Source organism: Dromiciops gliroides, chromosome 1 (assembly GCF_019393635.1).
Source record: "Dromiciops gliroides isolate mDroGli1 chromosome 1, mDroGli1.pri, whole genome shotgun sequence".
NCBI classification, from domain to species: Eukaryota; Metazoa; Chordata; class Mammalia; order Microbiotheria; family Microbiotheriidae; genus Dromiciops; species Dromiciops gliroides.
The window spans coordinates 225,212,828-225,239,908 of record NC_057861.1 but is presented as its reverse complement, the minus strand read 5'-3'; the positions used below and the strand labels follow the sequence as shown (position 1 = coordinate 225,239,908).

Sequence of the window (27,081 nt, the reverse complement as noted above, 5' to 3'; positions counted from 1 at the left end):
CAAATCCAACCTCAGACACTTAACACTTACTAGCTGTGCGACCCTGGGCAAGTCACTTAACCCCCATTGCCCCGCAAAAAAAAAAAAAAAAAAAAAAAAAGAAGAATATAGTTTTGCCTTACTCTAGCACAAAACTTCTTAAACTGTGGGTTGTGACCCCATGTGGGATTCCATAACTAATTTGCAGGGGTTGCAAAAAATTTGGCAGTAAATGTTTGATTTGTATGCCTATTTTATATACTTATATACCTGGGATAACACCCTTTTCTTGGGTGAAAATGTTCTGTGAGTGGAAAAATTTTTTAAAAGCCCAGCTCTAGCAAATGTATGACAGAGTTTTAATTCTCATTTACAACAGAGAATTGAATTAGATGGCCTCTGAGGCTAAGTAGGTAGAGTAATGGATAGAGCCCTGGGACTGGAGACAGGGAAGGTATGGATTCAAATCCAACTTCAAACACTTACTAAAATGTGTGACCCTGGGCAAATCACTTAAATTCTGTCTGCCTTAGCTTTCTCAATTCTAAAATGGGGGTTGTAATAACACCTGCCCTTAAGGGTTGCTGTGAGCATCAAATGATATATCTATAAAGTCCTTACCATGATATCTGGCACATAGTAGGTGGTTAATAAATGCTTCTTCCCTTCTCCCTTCTGAAGTCCCTTCCAGATGTAAATCTATGATACTGTGATCCTAAATACCTAACTAATAGAGTCATCTAATAGTATTGGGCTTGAAGGAAGACCCCATTGGTAACTATCTTCAAACAGAAAATGGATGATGATTGTCAGTAAGTAGAGTAGAGTTCATCAGGAGTGAAAGTCCCATCTGCCATTCTGTTACTCCGGACTTAAACTCTTTCAGTACACAACAGTGCAATTCTAGGTTGGTTATAGGGCCTTTCTCTAGTGTCTAGTCTGCCTCCAAACTAAAGTCTTTTGAATATTCAGATTTTAAGTGGTGGGTGTGTGACTTGTTTGATTTATCCAAAGAGCACACCATGCATATAAGAATTTTGCCACTTTATTCTGAGGATTCCTGCTAAGTCCCAAATCATAGTACCCTGTAAACTGACCTTGACAACCAAGACCTGAGTTTCTAATTCAGTGAAACAGGAATTGGGTTCTGATTGCTTTAGTCTTTTGATATTCTAGGCTATTCATTTTAGAAAATATTTGATTCAAATACTCTAGGGTTCAGGGAAGGAAAGGAAAGAATGTTCATTTTTTTTTCTTTTTGTCTTTTTCTTTTACTTTTTAAAATTGTTATTATTATTAAGAAGGACCTTTCATTTGCTTCATGCTTTAGGGTTTTGTTTTTTTGTTTTGTTTTGTTTTCTATGTGCTTGTGTAAGTGTGTGTGGTTTTTGTTTTGTTTTGTTTTGAAGAGAAGAGTTAAAGTTTAGGTATGCACAAAATCACTGCAATTTTTCCACGCTGAGAATCTAGAATTTCACCTGTCCTCTCCTAGACCTAAGCCTGGAAGAATTAGTCAAAGATCTTCGTGGTTATTTTAAACAAAGCTCAAGGGTGCAGGTCCTACTATGACACCCACAAAAATCAGGCCATGTAGTGCACTTATAGCCAATATTTTATTAGTAAAATAGAACTAGAGTTTGGAGCTAGCCTGAAAAAGTGAGAGAAATGTGTGTTATTTAAATAATGTTCTTATCTACATCATGTTTCCTCACAATAAAAGAAACTACACCTAACAAAACCAACAAATTGAATATAATTTTACTTCACTGTAGCATAGTAGAAAATGCTGAACTTTGGGTTAGAAAAACCTATATTCAGGGCAGCTAGGTGGCTCAGTGGATAAAGCTCCGGCCCTAGATTCAGAAGGACCTGAATTCAAATCCGGCTCACACACTTGACATTTACTAGCTGTGTGATCCTGGCAACTCACTTAACCCTCATTGCCCTGCCAAAAAAAAAAAAAAAGAAAGTAAAAGAAAAAAAGAAAGAAAGACCTATATTCAAATTCTGCTGTTTATGCTTACCCACTCTGTGACAATGGGAAAGTCATTTAATCTTTCCAATTCTCAGTTTCCTCATCTTTAAATTGGTGCTACCTACCTGTGTGAAATTAGCAGTAATTTTACAGAGTTATTTTTGGGTATAAATTCATAAAGTGCCTACAAACCTGAAGTACTATTTACTATCAGATATTGTGACTGTCTTCCTTTGACTTCTATAAAATTTTATATTTTAATGAAAAATGCTGGACATATTGACACATTCTCAGTGTACTTTTCTTAGTTAAAAATGTGTCTCAGCTACTTTGTTGTATATTAAGCTGTTTTAGTTCATTATTTAATAACCTAGCCTGCAAGCAGATGCTGAGAAGAATAATTCCTGTAAACATACTTTTATTAACTAGATGGGTTAGCTCACGTACCTTAAAAGATTTAGTCTATGACCTGAAGTGTTTATAAATAAAGTGTTTCTTAGGATGCAAGGTCTATATACTATTTTTAAAGAAATAAAAATTAGAACTTTAACAAAAAGGGCACTAATCTATGGGTAACACAAACAAAATTTAACATTTCAAAGAAAAGTATATTTGTATTTATGTATGTTGTGTATTTTTCCTTGGAGAAATGCTTGTTCCTTCTTATTAAAAAGCTGTTTCTTTAAGCATAAAATATAATAATTGGAGGGGCAGCTAGGTGGTGCAGTGGATAAAGCACTGGCCTTGGATTCAGGAGGACCTGAGTTCAAATCCAGCCTCAGACACTGGGCAAGTCACTTAACCCTCATTGCCCTACAAAAACAAACAAACAAAAAAATATAATCATTGATTCAGTGCCATACCAAGCCAACTATTGAAATTATTTTATAGAACTAGAAAAAATAATAATAAAATTCATCTGAAGGAACAAAAGCTCAAGGATATCAAGGTAATCAATGAAAAAATGTGAAAGAAGGTGGTCTAGCTGTATCAGATCTCAAGCTATATTATAAAACATTAATTATCAAGACAATCTAGTTAAGAAACAAACTGGCTAAGAAATAGTACTTCAGTGGAATAGATAAAGTACAAATGACATTATAGTAAATGACCAGAGTAATCTGGAATATGATAACCCCCAAAATTCAAGCTTATGAATTAAAAACTCCCAGGAAAATTAGAAAACAATATGGCAGAAACTAGATATAGACCAACATCTCACACCATATACCAAGATAAGGTCAAAATGAGTGTATGATTTATACATAAAGGGTGTTATCATAAGCAAATTAAGAAATCATGGAATAGTTAAATGTCAGATTTATAAATAAAGGGAAGAATGTAGGACCAAAAAGGATATAGAGAAAGAATTTTGGACCAAAAAAGAGCATTACAAAATGTAAAACAGATAATTTTGATTCTATAAAAGTTTTTGCACAAACAAAACTAATGCAATCAAAATTTTAAGAAAAGCAGAAAATGGGGAAATTCTTTGCAAGGAGTACCTCTGATAAAGGCTACATTTCTCAAACATATAGAGAATTGATTCAGATTTATAAAAATTACAAGTCATTCCCCAATTGATAAATGGTCAAAATATATGAACAGGCAATTTTCAGACAAATCAAAGATATCTGTAGTCATATGAAAAAGCTCTAAATCACTATTGCTTAGAGAAATGCAAATTAAAACAACTGCGAAGTACCTCATACCTATCAAATAAGTTAATATTATTAAAAAAAAAAAAGGAAAATGTTGTAACTTGGAGGGGATGTGGGAAAACTAGGGACACTAATGCCCTGTTGGTGGAGTTGTGAACTGATCCAACCATGCTTGAGATGAACATGGAACTATGTACAAAGGGCTATAAAATTCTGTATACCCTTTGATCCAGCAATATCACTGATAGGTCTATATCCCAAAGATATAAAAAGAGGTGGGGTGGGGGAGGAAGGACATATATTTTTTTTAAATATTTATAGCAATTCTTTTTGTGGTGGTTAAGTATTGGAAATCAAAAGGATGTCCATCAATTGAAAATGGCTTAACAAGCTATGGTAAATTGTTACAATGGAATATTATTCTGCTATAAGAAATGATAATCAAGATGATTTCAGAAAAAACATGGGAAGATTTACATGAACTAGTGCATAGTGATTTGAACAGAACCAGGAGAACACTGTATACAGTAACAGCAATATTGTTCAATGAAGAACTGTGAATGACAACTATCTTACCAATACAATAAGCAAAAACAATCCCAAAGAACTAACGATGAATCATAATATCTGCCTGCAGAGAAAGAACCGATGTTATTTGAATACAGACTGAAGCATGTTATTTTTAAATTTCTTTTCTTGTATTTGAATCCTCATATGAAAGGACTAATATGGAAATGTTTTACATAATTATACATGTGTAACATATATCTGATTGCTTAATCTCAGGCATGGAGGAAAAAAGGGAAGGATAAAAAATTTTAACTTAACAATTTAAATTAAAATATTTTAAAATTAAGATTAGAATTTTTTAAAAATGTAATCATTGAATTAGTTGGCATCTAACAACAGTCACTCAAATGTGTAAGTGATGATTTTCCAATTTAAGTTCTAATTATTAGGGAGAACTCATTTCTCCACTGAATAGATGATCTCTTTTTCTGGCCATCAGTAGTAGTATGAGATGGTGGTATGGAGAAATGCTATTTGAGTAAACAAAAAGTCACATAGTAGGGTCAGGGAAGGTATTATATAAATCAGAAGTGCCCCATGGTGCAGCCTTTTTTGTCCCTCTTCAGAGGACACATGTAAGTCAAATGTTATACAAAAGACTGTGTAGTGAATTGAGTTCATTTTTTTTCCATACCTGAAATAATTAACTTTATAGCAAAGTACAATGACCTAGTGAAAACATAAACATGTCACTGTACTTTACAAGTTAGGATATTTAGTTAGTCAATATTTAGTGCGGAACTGCTGTCCCCCTGATGTGGTCCTGAAAGAGATGCAAAGGAACATGAAACAAGTTCACTGTCCTTAGAAAGCTTATACAGTAATCCAGTTGGAGGTATATAAAGAGTTAAACATTACTAGTATTAAGAAATCATAGAAATAGCTAGCACAATTTGTAATAAAAACAAATGTGGTGTCATGAAATAGTTTAAAAAATCCATTTTACACTAAATTGTATAGCCTGTATTATGACAAAAGAGCTAATTATCCAGAGACTGGTTGGGCACCTTTGATTTGCATATAACTTGCTTTGGCATCTGAAGAAACTTCATAAAACTATCAAAATAAAGTTAAATATCTTTTAGAGTTCTTTGTATACAAATTCAGATCAGTAAAAACTACATTTAAATTACAAATTGGTTAATTCAAAATAGTGTAATCATCAGGGACACTTATTTCCCAGCCACCGAATTGCCTCCTAATTCTTTAGCAAAATAATTTGTATAATCCTTACTTAAATGCAGCTATGATCTCATTGCAATTTACTATGTCCACCACTCATATATGACTCTTGTCCATATGATCCCATTAGTTTGCTACAAAAGGTCCATCCAACATACTGAAAGCCTTTTTTGCATTATCGTTACATTGTGATGATAACAATGGAACATTTGGACTGTCCACTTGCCTTCTCCTGCATCCTGTGTGCAGCCCATCTACATTTTCTAGAATTCATTTTCTTAATTACATCTTCCACTCTTGTTCTTCTTCTAAGTGTATTGCTTGTTATAGATTGCAGTCCTAGCACATCCATGCTGGGCCTCTCTTTTGCCTTGTTTAACTCTGAACTCATCTTATTCACTATTGTACTGTGCTAGATATACATGCCGATAGACAGACTTTATAGGATATCCATCCAACTGGACTGATGAGTCAACAATAAGCATTTTTCATACATGGGTCTTTTCCTGTATGGTTGGTGAGGCCCAACTCTTTTGAGTAGTTACATATCTCTTCTAATAGACTCTGAAATGTTCCTGGTCTTAATACAACCAATACAATGTCATTCACAAGTAAGAAAATTTAAAGGACTTCATCATCCATAAGCAATTCCCTTTTCAACTCAAACTTTCTGTTGGATATCCCTGATCACAATGGCAAACATTCATGTAAAGACTGTATCTCCTAGTTTTATACCTGACCTTATGTTTATGATCAGAGAGCCACTGATCAAGATAATCTTTTAACAAGTTAAATGATTTTGATATATTTATGGAATATACTTTGCTGGAAGAGAGTGTTGAAAGCAGCTTTTGATTCTAACAAACTTTTTAAAAAAATAATCAACAGGCAATAAGTATAGTAGAATTTGTGTTATCTCTCTATTTTTTTCAGTCAATTCCACACTACTTGTGAAAGCCTTGTGTTCTCCTAATTAATAGTGTCATCTGGGATACCCTTATGTATGTGCAGATGGTTCTCAAAAATGTTTATATGGATGAGAGAATAGTTAGTAGATGTTGATGTTCTCTATCTTAACGAGGTTTGGGGATATTTTTTTTGTTTTCTTTTGTCTTTCTTACATGTGCTATCTTCTCCTTCTGATACCTTATAAACCAATCTTTCAGTGCCTTCACAATCATGTCATATCCATAATGTGCACTTATTCCAATCTAGCTTCTTTTCTTTGGTCACTTTGGTGGCATTTCTGCCTTTATAAGCAAATCAGAAATGCAATGTAAGAGTTTAACAAATTAACTAAATAACAAGTATTTATGTAGTATTTTAAGATATGCAAAATGCTATACAGATATTATCTAATTTTACCTTCACAAGAACCCTAGTTGGCAAGTGCTATTATTAGCCTCATTTTACAGATGAGGAAACTGGAACATAGAAATTAAGTGACTTGCCCAGAATCACATAGCTAATTAAGTGTCTGTAGCACAATTTTAACTCAGTTCTCCTTGCCTCCAGGTTTAGATTTCTGCTAACTAGTTTCTTATTAGTGCAAATGTTGTAGCTTATTTATTTATCATTGTGAAAAGTGTTTAGGATTTTTAAAAATAATTTTTGCAGATCTTTTCCATTTTTTTCCTGTTTGTTGCCCTCTCATTTTCATCCTTGAAAATTCCCTCAGGTTGACTTTGCTCAGTAAGGTCTCTTACCAACCTTTTTGAAAAATAATTCCCCACTACAGTATCTCCGATGTATGAGGCAATATTTTTCAAAATCTAACATCATCTCTCTTCATAAAACTTTTCTAATGAATTTTTATTCTAAAACAGTGTTGCTCTTGGCTGCTCTCTCTTCTCTCTCTCTCTCTCTTCTTCTCTTCCTCTCTTCCTCTCTCTAGTCAAGAGATTACTGACTAAAATATTTTCAGTTTTTAAAAAATTTTTCCTATTATAGCCATTGAATTATTATTATTATTACTATTATTATTATTATTATTATTATTATTATTATTATTATTATGTCAGACAATTGGGGTTAAGTGACTTGCCCAGGGTCACACAGCTAGTAGATGTTAAGTGTCTGAGGTCGGATTTGAACTTAAGTCCTCCTGACTCCAGGGCCAGGGCTCTATCCACTGCACCACCTAGCTGCCCCTATAGCCATTGAATTATATAGGTTAACCTTCAGTATAAAATTATTTTAATTGTTTATTATTGTAATTTCTGCTGTTTGTTACCCATTTGTTTCAATTGCAACCATAGCCTTTCTAAATTATTATATTATTTTGACTTTTTTTTTCTAATTCTCATGTGCGTTCAAGTTTTCTGACTATACATTGACAGGTGGACTGAGCAATGACTTGCCACATCAATAACAAGTCTTTTCCTTTCTGTTAAAATGTAATCAATTTCGGGGCAGCTAGGTGTTGCAGTGGATAGAGCACCGGCCTTGGATTCAGGAGGACCTGAGTTCAAATCCAGCCTCAGACACTTAACACTTAGTAGCTGTGTGACCCTGGGCAAGTCACTTAACCCCAATTGCCTCACCAAAAAAAAAATGTAATCAATTTCTCTCTCTTATGGAATTATTCACTATGCCTACATACTGTTTCTTCTCAAAGAAATTATTCATCATGTGGAGATACTGTGTAGCCTACAAGTTTTCAGCTTTGTGCTCATAACTTCTCTGGGTCCCATGCTTTCTGATATATTATTCTCTATCCTCACTTAGTCTTAGCTTCTCATTGAAATCATGGAGTATCAGTGTGAATGTTGATTTGTTTTGAAGGATCTTACCTGCTTCTTTGTAGAATTTCTCTATACCTCTTCACCTTCTGCAACCAATGTTGTTGCATAAACTACAAGTAATATGCAAATACCTAGGAGGATTAAAATGTGAGATGATGAAATATCCTATGAAATGATAATTCTTTTTGCCTTTGGGTATTTGATGAAGACCAACCCTTAGCTATAATTTCCTTGTAGTTTTGTTTTAAACAAGAATGTCAAAATAAATTTTATTCAGTTCATTCAGTGAAATGTCCCCTAGTGTTTGTATAATCCACGTGTAGTTATTCCAGGACAATTCCCCTCCCTAACCTGCCTTAATCCTTTTTTATTTCTAATTAAAAATTTGTTATTATGTTTCACAAAAGGAAACTCTACACCAGTTTTTAAATATAAAGATTATCTAAATGCCAATGGAATTGGTAATGGACAAATGGTACTAATGTCAGCAGCCATTTTGCTCTATCTGAATGTTGGCTTTCAAAATATGACATGGCAATCCCTTCTGGTAGAGCACTGGAGGTAGCAGGCCATGTCAAAACTGCATGAAAGGAGAATTTTGTTGTGCTTGTTATATTGGAATTTCAGAATCTCTTAAAAAGGTTAATGATTCTGAAATTTCCTGTTCAGTCAGAAAGAATGTAAAGAGAAGGTGGGGTGGGTGGGGGGAGGATTTAACTTTCTACAACACCAGCTGAATGCATTTTAATGGGCTCTAGTGTCACTTGTGATTTATTGCCCCTTTTTGTTCTTTTATGCGTTATATTTGTCATTTTGCTGTGGCAGTTTCATCTATAAAACAGTATAGTTACAAGGAAATGGTGAGAGGATACAGAAATGCCAAGGGAGATGGTAAGCCTTTTTTGCTTGGTTTTTTGAATGAGATACTGAGTCAAATGTCAGATATTTGATTTCCAGAACAATATAACAAAAACATGCAGTTATTTTTCAGTCCCAGAGAAATTTTAAGATACGAAATGTAAAATTTACCACTTCTAGTGCCACTGGTTTCTTCTGTGCAAAAGAACCATTTACTCTCTCAAAAATAATTTGTTCCCACTTTGAATTCCTATCAACAGAAATCTCAAATAGTAAAGGAAAGCAAAACTTGCCGTCTACATAATCCTTCCCTTTAAGATCTGAAGCTTTTCCTTTTTAAAGCACAAATGACAACAACTTTATAGCCAATTTGCCTTTTCTAGTTTTATTCATGTGGTGTACTACAGATGTGTGAAAGGAAATGTCAGAATTAAATTTCTGAATTTAAAATGAACAAGCTTTGCTTTGGGTAAAAGATATAAAAATACTGTTAAAGCAGTGTTCAAGAACAGTTTAAATGTGTTTTTTTCATACATTAGTGTATTTATATTTGAAAGATTTCATATTAACATGTGAAATAATTTTTGTGCCTTCTTTAATGAAATATGTTGGTCTAATTTCAGATTTCAGATTTAATTAGTATATCATGGATGTTAATACTTAATAATAATGTCTTTTAAGTCCTATTCCAATGCCTCAACTTTACTTGGAAGAGATGATTTTATATTTTAAAAAGGTTGGGTCAGCAAGTATTAGCCTTTGGCACATATTTTCAACAAGACAATCTAGAAAAGCTTTGAGTGTGGTAAAAGCAATCAATGTAACTATTGCACAGGTTGGGGTAGCTTTACTAAATTCATTCACTGCCTGGCCATAAGGGAATGATGAACTTTTTTTGACCATAACAACTCACAAAGAATATAGAAGGAACTGACAGCTTGTGATCGTATTCGTGCACCCTGGGCAAGTCACTTAATCCCAATTGCCTTGAACATATGGGTCCATCTCCAGTCATCCTGATGTATATCTTGCCACTGGACCCAGATGGCTCTGGAGGAGAAAGTGAGACTGGTGACTTTACACAGTCTTCCCTCACTTAAATCCAATTCACTGCAAGTCATGACATTACCCTGATACCTTGGTCCTCTTCCAGAACAAAGGACCAATAGCAGTTGTACCAAAGAAATCATGACTCTTTTAAATCTTATTAAGAAAAATAGAAATCAATGTAGATAATGTATTAAGCTAAATAGGTGAAAATAATTAATACTATGTGTTTTTATTCATACCATACAGTACTTTGTACATTGCTGTAGTCCATACTTATGAAATTACTTGTTCATTGTCTGACCCTACGTTTGAGGTTTTCTGTTTAACCTTGTTAATTTACTAAAGAAATTGAAATTGTTTACCCCTTGAACTTAAGGAAAAATCTAGAGAAGGTTCATAAGTTAACATGTTGCTCAGCTATGGAACTTTTGGATAACCATGATTTAATCATCCTCTTAATTTTCCTCCTTTCAAAATTAATGTACTTTGTAAATATTAAAGTTGTCTGACAATATTTATGACTATAGTAACAATATTCTCTGGAATGCTTAATTAAAATATGAAGTATTTTTTAATTTAATTACTTTACATTTATTTAGAAGATGAGAATGGAAGAAAAATATAGAAAAAAGAGGAAAGATTTTTTGAAGAAAAATTTTGAAAATTTTACAGACTAATAGAATCAATAAGGAAATTACAGTGTAGAGGTTGTAAATTGAAACAAAAATTTGAAAGCTGAAAGAAAAAATTATCCTTTGGTTCTATATTGGAATACTTGTGAGCTTATACTTACATCTGTCCTACCTACTGAATCAAATGGAAACTTATTGTATCTATATTATATTATAGCTTTACTTGAAGACTACAGTGCATAAAGATGTCTCATTTGCAATGAAAATTAAGAGATTCAGTCTGTTATTGTTTCACCTAATACTGAAAAGTAGCTCTTTGTTATGTGACAGTTTATTTTTTTAAAACACAGAGTCGTTTATTCCAATATCATGGACACAAGGCCCATGGCAGTTTCTGAAGTCCCACTACAGGATGATTATTGTATCTCATCCAGCTATAACAGTACTGTATTTTCTCATCATCTTACTTCATCAGCAGATCCAAATCCCTCTCTTCATCCTCTCCAGTTCTCAGGATCATACACTTGAGATCAGCGATTTTTCATTCATCTTCCTACTTCTTATCTCAGTAAACCTATGTGATTCCCATCTGTGACATAATTCCCCCCATTTAAGCAATTGTCCAAAATAGACCAGTGTCTCTTACTATTGTGGAGCTCATGGTAAATGAACTGATTTTCCAGTTGTCTGCCATAGGCTTGGGACAGTCCACCTGCTAGTCAGAATGTGGTATTTTGTGGGCCAAGACAATCCCTTTGATAGTGTTGATGCAATTATTTGTCTCCATGACTGTAGAAGAAGTCTTTCATCTCCCAAAACAGCATCTTTAAAATATTGTCATATTAAAAATATCCCATGCTACTTTTAGTGTATTTTGTTTTTGTCATTGTTATTTTGGGGAACTGGGTAATTAATTTATAATCATTTTTATTCTCCCTTAGTCCTTTCTTTAAATTGATGGGTTTTTTTCTAAGTCATGTAAGAGCCATAGAATTCTACCAGGAACCTTAAAAATCATCTAGCCCAAATGTCTTTGACTGAATGTCAGATATGTTGAATGGTAAAAGTGGAGAAACAGAGACTGAACCTCAAAACTCCTTTACTCCTGGTCTTTCATTTCTCTACATTTTTCTACCATAATATACCTCCTCCCTTACTAAATGCTCAGCACTTGTTACATCAGTTTCCTATACATTATGTGGGAGCCAGGGACCAGTAATCCTCTGAAACTCTGTCCTAGTCAGCTATGGCATTTTAACTGCATAACCATTGGCTTTCAGAATTAGTCAAATAGCACCTACCTACTTTGTTTAGTACCAGTTAATTTGCAACCTGCAAGGGTGAAAGAAAGGTAATTACTCAGGGCTGTTTCCTGATTCAGAACTGTACAGACGATCTGTGATGTTATAAATTGAAGTTAGAGGAAAATGAATGGATTTGGTCTGACAAATGAGCTATGAGATGCATGTTATATGTAAGACATTAGATTCACACATGTGCATACATACACACACACACACACACACATACTCACACTTTGATTGCCATGGGTCCCAAGGAGTACTCAAGTATACTTGCAGCATTAATTTTCAATCATGTCAAGTCCTATAGTGATACTTGTCTCCCCAACCCCCCAAATTGATGTCATTTTCCATTTGTATGTCTTTTGAATGGAAACAGCATTACTATAACCTAAGGTATTATCTTGCTACTGGCAATGGTGGCCCTGATTATAATGGTAAAAAGAAGTGATTGAGTTTTTAAAATTAAAAAACAAACAAACAAACAAACAGTTTGCTTTATTTGAAATAGTCGTTGCCCAAAGCATTGTGCAGGAGATTCTGTGCTTCTCAATAGCCTGGTATGCTGAGTAAAATCCTGGACTGACTTGATTGTACTGTTCCTTTGGGTTCCTTTTGTTCTTCAGTGTCCTTGCTTAAACATCGATTGACTCTCTTTTTGACAAGGCTTCAGCAATGTACCTTCTCCAGAGAGAACATGAAAACACACAGCAATAAAATACAATCAAAATGGATTGCAAATCTCTTCATGTAATAACTTTTCTTAGACTCTAGGGCCTGATGCTGGAAAACACAGAATAAGAAAGGTTGGGTAATGGGAGAAGAGACCATACTTAAAAACAGGACTTAGCTGCAAGTCTGTCTTACCTTGTGATTTTTATTTGGAAGAGTAAATTACTTTCTCCTAGCAATATCCATTGAAAATAAGGCTGATATCCTCCATGGAATTAATAAAGGTTATCCATTGAGCACCCCTACCTTGATCTTGGATATGTTTTTCTTCTCATGAAAGTAAATTATCAAACAGTATATCTTAATAATATAATTTATCTACTCTGCAGCCTGTGACCAAAACTTATATACTCATCATGCCAATTTTTTTTTTATCTGGACCTCCAGATTTTTTCCTTCAAGTTATTTGTTTTATGTGTATGCTCAAGATAATCTGGTCCAACTTTGTGTATTCCCATTCTAGGAGGACAAGTGTACATGTACTAGAAGTCAGATCTAGGTTCAAATTCAAGCAAAGTTAAGTTAACTTATGGATTTTCATGTTTTCATCTACAAAGTCAGGGAATTGGGCTAGGTCATCTAAAGGGCCCTTCTAGCTCTAATATTTTATGAATCCATGATTGTATTATATTGTTTTTGCCACTTTATCACTTCTTTAATGTGTTTGCTTTATATGTTTTTGATCTTTTCAGTATGACATCACTTGTGTGTTGGCTTATGTTCAGGGTTTTTATCTATAGTAGCATTATAGATCTATTCCCTTATTTTGCTGGGTGGGAAAGAATATAGGAAATAGGTCTGTGGCTGACATACAAGATTAAGAGATCTATAGCCCCTTTAAAAAAAACACATTATTACTTTTCAGCATTAATTTATTTCCCAACAAATCTAAAGCCAAAGCATTGAAATTAGTGGTAAGTTTTAGGTAAAAAGTGAAATAACCTTCATCAGAAGTGTTGAATGATACTTAGAAATTTTATATATACTTTTTAATTACATATAATAACAACTTTTAACATGTTTTAAGTTTTGAGTTCCAAATTCATTCTTTCCCCTAACCCCTCCTTGAAAAGGCAAACAATTATTAGCCATGTTGTAAAACACAGATTGCCCCCCCCCCAAAAAAAAACTCCCAGGAAAAATAAAAGAAAAATATGCTTCAGTTTGCATTTAGACACCATCATTCTGGAGGTGGATAGCATTTTTCATCCTAAGGGCTTTCAGAATTGTGTTGGATGTTTGTACTGCTGAGAATAGCTAAGTCATTCACAGTTGATCATCCTTACAATATTGCTGTTACAATATACAATGTTCTCCTGGTTCTGCACACTTAACATTGTGTCAGTTAATATGTCTTGCTAGTGTTTTTTTTTTTCTGAAACCATCTTGCTCATCATTTCTTATAGCACAATACCATTCCATCACAATTATATATCACAACTTGTTCATACAATTAATGGGCTTCCTCTCAATTTCCAATAATTTTGCCACCACAAGAAGAATTACTATAAATATTTTTGTACATCGAGGTCCTTCTCCTTTCTCTTTTATCTCTTTGGAATATAGAAAAAATAATGTTATTGCTTGGTCAAAGGATATGCACAGTTTTGTAACTCTTTGGGCATAGTTCAAAATTGTTCTCCAGAGTAATTGGATCATTTCACAACTCCACCAATAGTACATTTTTGCTATATTAATCATTTTCCTTTTCTTTCACATTAGCCAATCAGATATGTGTGAGGTAAGGGGGTACCTCAGTGTTTGAATTTGTGTTTCTCTGATCATTAGTGATTTAGAATATTTTTTTTCATATGATTATAGAGAGCTTTGATTTCTTCTTCTGAAAATTGCCTGTTCATACATATCCTTTGGCCATTTATCAACTGAGAAATGATTCATTTTCTTATCTTTGACTCAGTTCTCCATATATTTGAGAAATGAGGCCTTTATCAGAGAAACTTGCTGTCAAAGTTTATTTCCCAGTTTTCTTCTTACCTTCTAATCTTGGGTGCATTTGTTTTGTTTGTGCAAAACCTTTCTAATTTCAGGTAATAATATTTTTATTTTCTATTCCATATTGTATTCCATATTTATATTCCATATTTCTTATTTGGTAACAAATTCTTCCCTTATCCTTAGATCTTGACAGATAAAATATTTCACGTTCCCTTAATTTGCTTATAGTATCACCCTGTATGTTTAAATAATATGCCCATTTTTATTTTATCTTGGTATACAGTTGAGATGCTGGGCTATACCTACTTTGTGTGAAACTGCTTTCTAGTTTTCCCAGCAGTTTTTGTCAAATGCTGATTTCTTGTCCAAAAAGCTTGAATCTTTACACTTATCAAACCCTAGATTACTATGATCATTTATTACTGTGTATTGTGTACCTAATCTGTTGTATGGATCCACCATTCTATTTCTTAGTCAGTAGCAGATTGTTTTGATAATTACCACTTTGTAATACAGTTTGAGATCTGGTACTACTAATTTACCCCCCTTAACTTTTTTTTTTCATTGATACCCTTGATATTCTTGATCTTTGTTCTCTCAGATGAATTTTATCATTTTTCCTAGTTCTATAAAATAGTTTTTGGTAGTTTAATTGGTTTGACACTAAATAAATTAATTAATTTAGGCAGAATCATCATTTTTATTACATTTTATCCCACCCATGAGCAATTAATATTTCTTCAATTGTTTGGATCTGACTTTATTTGTGTAAGAAGTATTTTATAATTTTGATCATATAATTCTTAGGTTTGCCTTGGCAGGTAGACTCTCAATTATTTTAGATTCTCTGAAGTTATTTCAAATGAATTTTTTTCTATCTCTTGCTGATGGATTTTATAGAAATGCTATTTTTTTCTGTGGATTTATTTTATATCCTACAACTTTGCTAAAATTGTTCATTATTTCAGCTTTTTAGTTGATTTTCTAGGATTCTCTTACTATATAATCATATCTTCTGCAAAGAGTGATAGTTTCCTCATTGCCTATTTTAATTCCTTCAGTTCCTTTTTTTTTTTTTGCTATAGTACCATTTCTAGTACAATAATGAACAATAGTCGCAATAGTGGGCATCAGTGTTCAATGATTTAAAGACTTCTCTAATAAAATATACTTATGAAAAAAAGATTGATATCCACTTAATAATTGCATAATGGTTGAGTTTTCACCAGTTTTCTGGCTGTTGATAGGTAAGCCTTTCTTGTCTCCCTGGTGTGTACCTATTTAACTTTCATATCATTGATATATACTTCACTATTTTTGAAAACGGAGATTATAACTTTAAACCATCAATAGTTATTCCTTCTGCTGATTTCTCCTCTGCATTTTATTACTGATACAAGTTTGTTCACTGAATACATCGGCCAGTCTTGCAATCTGGCATATGTTTTATGGAAAGTCCCATTTGTTTTCCTGTCATCATCTACCATACTCAGTGGGGCTACTATTTATACAATTCCCTCTTTGCTCAAATGAATGATTTTTGTACATGTTTTTTTTAGCAATGATATTCTGATAAGCTAAGACTACTTGTAAATTGCAACAAATGTATGTCACCTTACCCAACTTTACCTGGGATATTTGGAGATTAATATAGAAAGGAAAAATAATAGAATTCATTAGTCTCAGAGTTCCCATTCCCCATTTTCTCTCTGATTCCCCCTGTGTGTACACTTCTGTAAAGAGCTTAATGTAAACTGAAAGGGATATGTGCTATAAAAAGAAGAATCAAGGGTTTATTAAGAAGGAATGGGTAGGGGTGCTATACAGAGAGAAAAAATAAATGAGATGTTAATGCAAATTTTTTGGTACTTCAAAAGATCTGTAACTTCAATGATATTAGTATTCTTACTAATGTAGAATACAATGCCTTCCAGCCTTAGATATGGTCTTTATTTGTTTATGTGTGCAGAAAAAAAAATCACCTGATTTCTCTCTTTATTTTTTAGCCTTTGAAATTTTGGGGTTTTTTGTTCTTGTTCAGTCATGTCTCACTCTTAGTGATGTCATGGACCATAACATGCTGTTACTGTACATTGGGTTTTCTTTTTTATATAATAAACATTTTTCTTTATAGTTTTGAGTTCCAAATTTTATCCCTCTTTCCCTCCCTCCCCTCCTTCTTCCCCAAGGTGGTAAGCAATCAGATGTGGGTTACACACGCACAATTATGTAAAACATTACCATATTAGTCATTTTGTATAAGAAAACTTGAATAAAAGAAAAAATGAAAGAAAGTGAAAAATAGCATTCTTCAGTCTGTGTTCAATCAATATCATTTTTTTCTTTGGAGGTGGATAGTATGCTTCATCATTGGTCCTTTGGGGTTGTCTTAGATAATTGTATTGCTGAGAATAGTTGTCATTCACAGTTCTTCATCAAACAATATTGCTGTCTCTTTACAAAATGTTTTCTTGGTTCTGCTCACTTCACTCTACACCTTGAAACTCTCAATTTTGGTGGATAAATGGTTCTATAGTGGGTGCATGGTCTATTTCTATGCTTATGTTTATTGTGTTTCCATTTAGACAGGACTTGCCAAAACTTGCGCCTATTAATACAATCTTTAAAAATCCAGGACTTCTCTGATGCATGATTAGGCATGAAAGTAGTAAAAGTGTGAAGATTATACTATTAAAATTATTGTCAGGAGATGATAAACCAATATTAGAATTGAGAGGCAGAAGAAAAATACATTGGTTGAAGGATAAATATCTCTGATTAGAGATAGCGTTTTCTTGTATTAAAGAGACTGAACTTCAGGGTTAAAATGATAGAACAAAATGATGAATATGGAATTATTTGACAACCAAATTAAATGAGATGGTAAGAGAATACTTAGCTCCTCTCAGTGAATTCACTTGCCCAAAATACTCCTCTCTCTTCCAATTACATATCTATGTGAGGCCAGATTTTCTTAAGATACTTCAACCAAGTGGCAGGTAGGTGGCACAGTGGATAAAGAACTGGCCCTGGATTCAGGAGGACCTGAGTTCAAATCCAGCCTCAGACCCTTGACACTTACTAGCTATGTGAACCTGGGCAAGTCACTTAACCCTCATTGCCCCACAAAACAAACAAAAAAAAATACTTCAACCAAAACAACATATCAAACAGACTAAATGCAGAAGCAGATATGAGAATCCAGCTATTTTCTATTTTCCCAGAAATTAAAGGGATTTATAAACATATGTAGAATAAAACACTCTTTTTTTTTTTGGTGAGGCGATTGGGGTTAAGTGACTTGCCCAGGGTCACACAGCTAGTAAGTGTTAAGTGTGTGAGGTGGGATTTGAACTCAGGTACTCCTGAATCCAGGGCTGGTGCTCTATCCACTGCACCATCTAGTTGCCCCTCACTCTTTTTAATAAATACAAAAAATAAATTCTCAACAAATACTTTCTAAATAATAAATAAATTTGTAAAATACAGTGTTTTTAAAATAAAATATGATATTGATATTTTAAAAAAAGAAAAAGAAAAAAAAAAGAATTCACTTGCCCAAGTCTAAAGAAGGTATACTTCAGGGTACTAAAATAAATTTCAGATGTGATTGTTAAATGCATATCAGTGATCCTTAAGGAATGAATGGAAGGGTTGTAATATAAATAGAGATGGGCAAATGTGATCCATAATCCATATTTTCACAAAGGAAGAGAGTTTTCCATCTGGAGATGGAGAAGAAAACTGGTCTTAAAATCACATCTACCACTCAGCCAGTGACAATAGACAACTTATTTGATTTCTCTGAGCCTCTATGTTTTCATCTCTAAAATGTATATAACAATACCTGTATAAAACATATAAGTGCATTTTAAATTCTACTTCATTTTACTTGACATTATGCATAGGTAACTATTTCTATGAAAAAGACATAGAGATTATAGAAGACTATGCCCAACATGAATCACCATTGTGATGTGCCAATCAAGATTTAATGTTTTCTTAGGCTATTTCTTAGGTCACACAAGGTCTGAGAACTTGCAACTGGATAATTTCGGAATACCAGCAAATTAAGTTGAACATTACAGAGTGGCTGGAACCAAGTAAACCTGTAGATCCAGTAGTATCTACACTTGCTTATCTATGTTCCAAATTATCTTTATTTCAGATCCTCCATATTCTGATCATGAAAGTTCCTTGTCCAAGTTTTGTGTACAGACTGTCATGTATCAAGTTTTAGTTACTATTCATTGTACTAGAAATGATATTCTAATTTCAGACCTTGTTAATAATTTCTGGATTGACCAAGATCTGGTTTGAAACATGTGCTCTTTCACTATTTGTTTACTTGGTTGATAATTGATTAAAACCTGTCTGGTTTGTAAGGAATTCAGACTCTGGGCTTTGACAATGAACATGTTTAGATTCTTGAAGTCAGGGCCCGTATTAGCTATCTTCAGGTATCTGAAGGGTTGACATATGAAACAGCATTGTTCTACTTGTCCTAGAAGGACAGAAGTAGAGGTAAAAGGGTGAAAATTACTAGGAGGAAAATTTTGGATCCATTGAATTTATAAACCAAACAGAACAAAAGAAACTCCTCCTAACCATTTGAGTTGTTCAGAAATTCATTTGGTCTACTTTGGTAGGCAGTGAATTTTCATCATCACCTGTGTTCTTTAAGATTTTTTAAGTGAGAAAACATGATTTGGGTAATTCTTTAATTTGATGATCATCTTTAAGGCCCTTAAAAACCTTATAGGTCTTCACATCTAAATTATAGAGGGAAGGAAGAGAAAAGTATTAACTGGGGGAAAAATGATGAACATTGAAAGGATTTATGGAAGAAGGATTATACCAAGAAAGAAAAGGATAAAAATAAAAATATTAGAATGTAAGAAAATTTTTAAAACTCAGATTAGTAAAGGTGACATCATTTGTAAATGGAAAGATACAATGAAACAAAGAAATAGGACATCTAAGTCTAGCTGAGCTATGACAATCACTAATTGCATGACTGTTAGATAATCCACAAAATCTTTCTGTGCCTCAATGTTTCCATCTGCAGCAACATGAGAAGTAGCAGTGTGATATAGTAAAAAGTAGATTTGAACCCACTTCTACTACTTAATGAGTGACAATAGGCAAGTTATTTGATTTCTCTGGGCCCCTGTGATCTCATCATAAAATGGGTATTAAAATACATGTATCTCACAAGGTTGCTGCAAGGACAAAGTAGAGTAAGTAGAGTTCTTTATAAACCTACAGTGTCTACTATTGTTATTGTTATCTATGCTTTTATGATTTTCTGCCATTCCTAGCTCACAGAGATCTTACTATGGCAAACAAAAGAATAGCTTATAAGCACTTCAGAAGAAAAGTCCTATATAAATTGAATAAAATATATCAAAACCAAATCAAAAATTTTCTGAAATATAGAGGAAGAGGAGGAATTCCTTCTTCTATATAAAAAATATGAAAAAAATTAAGGAACTATAGAAAAGATAGGGAAAAGTTAAATTATACACACACACACACACACACACACACATATATATATTTCTAATTATTTCTTAATACTAATCCCAACAACTGGGAAACTTCAAAGTAATACCCAAAGACCAGTTATAATCATTACTGTTGCATAATTTTTTGTTGTTGTTGTTGAGGCAAATGGGGTTAAGTGACTTGCCCAGGGTCACACAGCTAGTAATTGTTAAGTGTCCAAGGCCGGATTTGAACTCAGGTCTTTATGAATCCAGGGCCGGTGCTCTATCCACTGTGCCACCTAGCTGCCCCTGTTGCATAATTTTTATCATAAATTATTAGCAAAGTACACATTAGAAGGAATATTCTTAAAGAAACCCAGGGCAAAAATTCCATAGCACACTTGCATAACTCAGTCCCTTGTTTTCTCATCTTGCTGGTCACAAAAGGATTTAACAAATGATATTTCCTGTTTAAATTTAAATTGATTCAGTCTTCTGCATAAAGATGTGTCCATACATTCTTTGTGTAATCAGTCAGTCAATGAATAAGTACCTACTATTTGCCAGATGTGGTAGACAGTAAAATACAATGGGGGAAAAACACACAACAAAACAAACAAAAAAACACACACACCAAAAAAATAGTCCCTACTCTCAAGCAGCTTATATTGTCAGTGTCAAGTATCCTTTATCCTTTGCTTCTGTAGATTAAACATCAATAATATCTTTAATCTTTTGTCACAGCAAAAGATTCTGTTCTATGAGGCCAGATCAGTTTCTCTGAATTTTGTCACTAATATAATTATTCATGGCATCATTTATTAGTGATAATACTGTAATAACTTTCTGATTTTTATAGTATATAATAGAAGGATTATCTACACACCTGTAACATATGACACTTTAATATAGCTTTATACTCCTTTAATATAGCTTTTATTTTTTTCCCTGCAGGGCAATGGGGGTTAAGTGACTTGCCCAGGGTCATCCAGCTAGTAAGTGTCAAGAGTCTGAGGCCAGATTTGAACTCAGGTCCTCCTGAATCCAGAGCTGGTGCTTTATCCACTGCGCCACCTACCTGCCCACACCTTTAATATATCTTAAGATCATGTTGGGTTATTTCTTTTCAAACAATGCTGCTTTGCTAACTTATATTGTTTTATGCTATTATTTTTTCTTTGTATGAGGCCTACTGCCATATGCAGACACTACTTCAAAAAGTCTTATGAGGTTTAAATGGCATAATTCATGTAAAGTGATTTGAACACATTGCTTATATATATGTTTGTATGTGTTTTTATATATGTATATGTATTTATGTACACATACTTATGTACAGAGAGATAGAGACAGATATAGGCAGTATGGCATAGGCAGAATGGCCTTAGAACCAGCCAGATGTGTGCTTAAGTATTACCTGTAGTACATACTATGACTCTTGGGTCAATTCACCTGACCTCTCAGTGGTCTAGGCATCTCTATACTATGCCGAAGTTGCTCTATCCACTAAGCAACTTAGCTGTACACTGGGGTCAGGAAGACCCTCAGTTCAAATCTGGTCTCAGACACTTTCTAGTTGTGTGACTTTCGGCAAGTAATTTAATATCTGTTTGCATCAGTTTCCTCAACTATAAAAATGTAGATAATAATAGTACAAATCCTGAAGGATTGTCACGAGAGAATCAAATGAGATAATATTTGTAAAAAAAAAAACACAAATAAAACCAAACAAAAGAACAACAAAAAAAAAAACAATAACAAAAACAAAAACAAAAAAAGGTACTTAGTGTAATACCTGCTACATGGTAGGTGCTTACTCTCTTCTTCTTTCTGCTCTCCAGTCTTTCAAAATTCTTATGAAACTACTCTATATGCACAAGCATAGCCTCCTTAATGAAAGCATAAGAAAGATACAGGCATTTTTTCCCAAACAGTATACTATAGCAACAAAATTGGCTGAAAGTTATGAAAAATACCAGATCCTACTCCTTGTTTCTTGTCTACAAAGATGCACTTCATTTGACATATCATGCTTTGAAGACTATTCTTCTACAACATCTTATACATACACATGTCAAAATATTAAGGGGCAGCTAGGTGGTGCAGTGGATAGAGCACCAGCCCTGAAGTCAGGAGAATCTGAGTTCAAATCCAGCCTCAGACACTTAACACTTATTAGCTGTGTGACCCTAGGCAAGTCACTTAACCCCAATTGCCTCACCAAAAAACAAAAACCAACAAAAAACCAACAAAAAAAATTAAAAGATTCCTTGAAAGATATAATGATGATGATAACAGACATTTCTATAATATTTCTTTTTATTTATTTATTTAATTGCCTTTTTATCTATCTATTTAATTGTTTGTTTATTTTTCTGGGGCAGTGAGTATTAAGTGACTTGCCCAAGGTCACAAAGCTAGTAAGTATCAAGTGTTTGAGGCTATATTTGAATCTAGCCTCCTGAATCTAGGGCCAGTGCTTAATCTACTGTGCTACCTTGCTGCTCCCATTTCTATAGTATTTTAAAGAAAAGTGCATTAGCTATATCATATTATTTGATAACAACTCTATGGAGGTAGGTTTTACAGTCATTATCCTCCCCATTTGACAGATGATGCTTAAATGACTTGCCTGTGGTCACCAAATAATGTTGGAAGGAGGATTTGAACCCAGGTCTTCCTAACATTGTGGGTCAACAGAGTATGCACTGAATTGTATATGAGTAGACCTGGATACAAAGCCCAGGTCTGCAATCATTATCTCTCTTGAAGTCAGGCAATACACTCTGGGCTTGAGTCCCCTTATCTATAAAATAGGGGGATTGGTCTCAATGGCATCTGAGGTGCCTTCCAGCTCTTGCTCTATAATATTATTTACTCCAAGTCTAGCCACTGAACCACACAATGTTCCCCTAGTAACAATGATAACTTTATATGATGACACTCTGATAATTTCTATCAAGGAAGGTATAAAACAGGGAGACATGGTCTCATCAAAAATATTTCAACCAGGGGCAACTAGGTGGTACAGTGGATAAAGCACTTGCCCTGGATTCAGAAGGACCTGAGTTCAAATCCGGCCTCAGACACTTGACACTTACTTGCTGTGTGACACTGGGCAAGTCACTTAACCCATGTAATGTCTAAAATTCTAGCTGTGATGTCTAAATTCTAATGAGTTGTCACGTTAAATTAGAAGCTTTAGCAAGAGTTTAGCCTTTTAAGTATTTATTAAAGTGTATTAGAAGTTAGTGAAGAAAGAGAGAGGTAAAACAGCCTTCATCTAGCTATCTCTGAGCCAGCCTCTGTCCTCCCACCAAGCCCCAAATCTGGAACTGAAAGACCCTCACTTTTCCCCAGCTTCTCCCAGAAGCCTCCTGTGAAACAGGAAACAGGGCCATACACACACACACAGAGCTCCAAGCTAATTGGCTGATACCTCAGATTGACACGACCACAGGAGGCAGACATCACTTCTTGATGCCAATCTGACCTTCCAGATGCTGTCATGTGTTCTATTAATGGTAGAGCTTCCCTGCAGTATCTTTCTCAGCAAGTTGGTAGTGCTCTAATTCTCACACCCTCATTGCCCTGAAAAAAAAGTATATGTATATATATGTATATATATATGTATATACATATATATGTGGTTGTGTGTGTGTGTGTATGTGTGTATATCAACCATCATGAAGGATGTCCTGGGCAGAGTTCAAATGGGATAAAAATTTGTTATTGATTCTGAGATTCTCCAAATGTTCCTGTTTATGGATGACAGTGTGCTGATTGAATCAAACCCCAACAACACATAAGCAGACATAAATATATAAGTAGAGAAAGCATCCTTAACATTTTTTCTTGCCCCAAATAAATCATTGTTGGCTTAATCTCCAGGTCAACCCTTACTCAAATAAAGAAGGATCAAAAGCTTATTTTAAGTGTCCCTGTATCCTGTGTGTTTTCTTAGGGAGTCAAACACTCTCAAATTGCCAAGGGACCCTCCTTATGGACCCATATCTAGAATTCCCCTTCATTTCTTAACTTTTCTTCCCTTCAACACTGTCCCTTTCCGAAAAGTCTGTGTTCCATTTTCCCAGGTCATCACTAGCTAATCTAAAATCATCTTTTGTTGTTCAGTAGAGTTAGATACACTTAATGGCCCTTTGGGGGTTTTCTTGGCAAAGATAGTGGAGTGCTTTGCCGTTTCCTTCTCGACCTCATTTGACAGATGAGGAGACTGAGGCAAACAGGGTTAAATAACTTGCCAAGGGTGACAGAGCTATTAAGTGTGTAAGGCCAGATTTGAACTCAGGTCTTCCTCACTCTAGTCCTGGCACTCTATCCAATGTTCCATCTAGCTGCCCTAATGCACTAGCATTCAAATGGGATATTAATAGATCAGATGATTTAATGGTTCCTCGCCCAAGCCACATAACTTAGCAAGCTAATGACTCTGTATCTTAATTGATCTCATTAATGGATTAGCACAAAGGATTGACTTATTTGGGAATCTCTGAATCCTCTTGGAATTTGTACTGAAAGTATTTTGGGGGAGGGTTGAAGACATTCTTAAATTCTTAAAATGCACAATGTGGGCAGCTAGTGGGCTAATCTATTTGCTGTTAACCATCTGTTATAGTTGATAAGTGCATGCTAATTATATGATTATATTAATGGCTTGCCTAGGTTCACACAATGAGTTAATGGGTCAGTGTGATTTAGACTTTATCACTTCCCAAATTTCTACACTGTTTCATGAAGTCCATTGAATTCTCTGCCACTAAACATTTATAGAAAGAAAGAGAAAAAATGGAGATTGTGTGTGTGTGTGCATGTGTACACACACATCTACACATACATACATATACATATATATCATGTTTTGGTATTCTTTAGAAAATTATTACATGTTTTATACACATTCATTTGGGATGATTTTTCTTCTCTGTTATGAACTGAATATCAAACAGTAATATAAAGTAAAATAGCTTTCATTTCTCTAGTTTATTTAAAGCTTACAAACATTTTTCCTCAACAATACATTTGAAATAGGTCACATGAGTTATCCCATTTTTATGGATGAGAAATCCAGTTCAAAGAAACTAATTGCTTTGCCTATGCTCATACATTTAATATTTGTCAAGTCTAGGATTCAGATTCTGACCTATTGATGCTAGAGCCAATGCCCTTTCCATCACACACTGCTGCTGCCTAATATTTTAAATAGGTCATAAAAATTAAATTCCTGATGTTGGATCCTAGATAGAAAATCAGAACACAACATCAATGATGAACATTTCTCACATCTACAAATGTTGAAATACAGGAAAAAAATCAGCAATCAAATATGACAAATGAATGCTTTATTTCCAAAACTACTGACTTCTACTTAGTTTGTTTGCAATTAAAATGTCAATGATTTTTAATGAATCCACTTTCTTTCAGACTTTGCTAAATTCTTTAGAAAGACTCATTTTTTTTATAAAATATGATATGTGGCATGAATTTTAAAACTGCTTTATAAAAATAAGGATTATGTGAATTTTTTCATAATACAAATTAAATCTTAATTGTTTTTATTTGCTACATAGAGAAGAATACATATCTGATTTGAAGTATATAATGTGTCACAAATTTGGAAACAATGGAGGTGACTTACATGATATAGAATTTACAGAAAAAAATGTTTATTTTATAGTGGTTGTAGTAGTGGTATAATGTCCAATGTTTCTATAGTTAGAAAGATAAAGTGTTTATTAAGTACTTATTGTATACCAAGCACTGTGAAGAATTTTGAGGGTACAAATACAAACAAGTAAGATAGTCCCTGCCCTCAAGAAGTTTATAATCTAATGAAGACAGAATATAGAAAGTAAAAGATGGGTACTTGGTGAAATGATCTGAAGATGATATAAAATTGAGGTGAAGATCTAGGTAGGTCCAGATTATAGGAGCCCAAGGTGGTCCCAGCAGTGGAATATAGATTTTTAGTGGGGAGGAGGTAGGGATGAAGACCTGAGTGAATGAAATTTTAGAAAAACAAATCATTTTACATGGGAGATGGTAGTGGTAGACTGTTTTATGCCCTGTTATCCAAAGGTTATATTTTAAATATTTAAATTTCTCATTGCCTCATTAAAAATTCTATCTTAAGACCCATCTTTTTAAAGATTAAAGCACAAAGCTTTAAAATTATTGTAACAGTCAGATAATGACCTGTGTCTCCTTTCCTTTCACCATTTTGGTTATTCCTCTCTACAATGTAGGTTAGGGGAAAGGGCCATTTTATTCTATATTCATGGTAGAAAAAGGGGAACTAGGTTGGAAAGGTGTTTGTGTATGTTTTAGAGGTTGGAAGCACAAGAGTATATGCTTAGGTTTTTGTCTCTTGTGGGTTGTAGAGGTGTTTTTGTCTGTTTTCTAAATAACTCATCTTCTTAATTGTTAAGAAAAGCAACATAGTGAATGAGGTCCAGCCCAGGGTCAGGAAGAACTGCATACTGATCCTGCCTAAGACCCATACTAGCTGCAGGCAAATCAAAGATTCTAAGATTGCTTTGACTTACTGTTTTGAATCTTCAGGGGGATATGCCAGACCAGAAGCTCCCCTATTCCAATGAAATCACAAGTCTAGACCTAAAAGTGAAAACTTTTATAATAACAACAGCTCAGATTTCATAGCACTTTAAGGTTTAAAGTGTTACGAGACAGGCCATGCAAGTGTTACCTTGTGCCATCTTTCCAGATGAAAAAAAATGGAAGTTCAAAGAGATCAAATGACTTGTCTAGCTAATAATGAAAGGGCCAGGATGACTTCCCGTACTTCTGATTCGAAGACCCCTGATCTTTCCACCAAGCTTTGAGAAACAATTGTAGTTATGGTAACTCTGATGTATAGCTCCTGAAAACATGGGAAACTGGGGGAGGGAAAGGAAAACAAATTTCACATAAAAGA

The 27,081-nt window shown here is 34.0% G+C and overlaps 1 protein-coding gene across 10 annotated transcripts in view; it reads left to right on the top strand.

Annotated features, from left to right (window-relative positions):
* PTPRM (protein tyrosine phosphatase receptor type M) overlaps positions 1 to 27,081 on the top strand; it is a 1,039,589-nt gene that overhangs the window by 643,986 nt on the left and 368,522 nt on the right. The window lies entirely within an intron of this gene.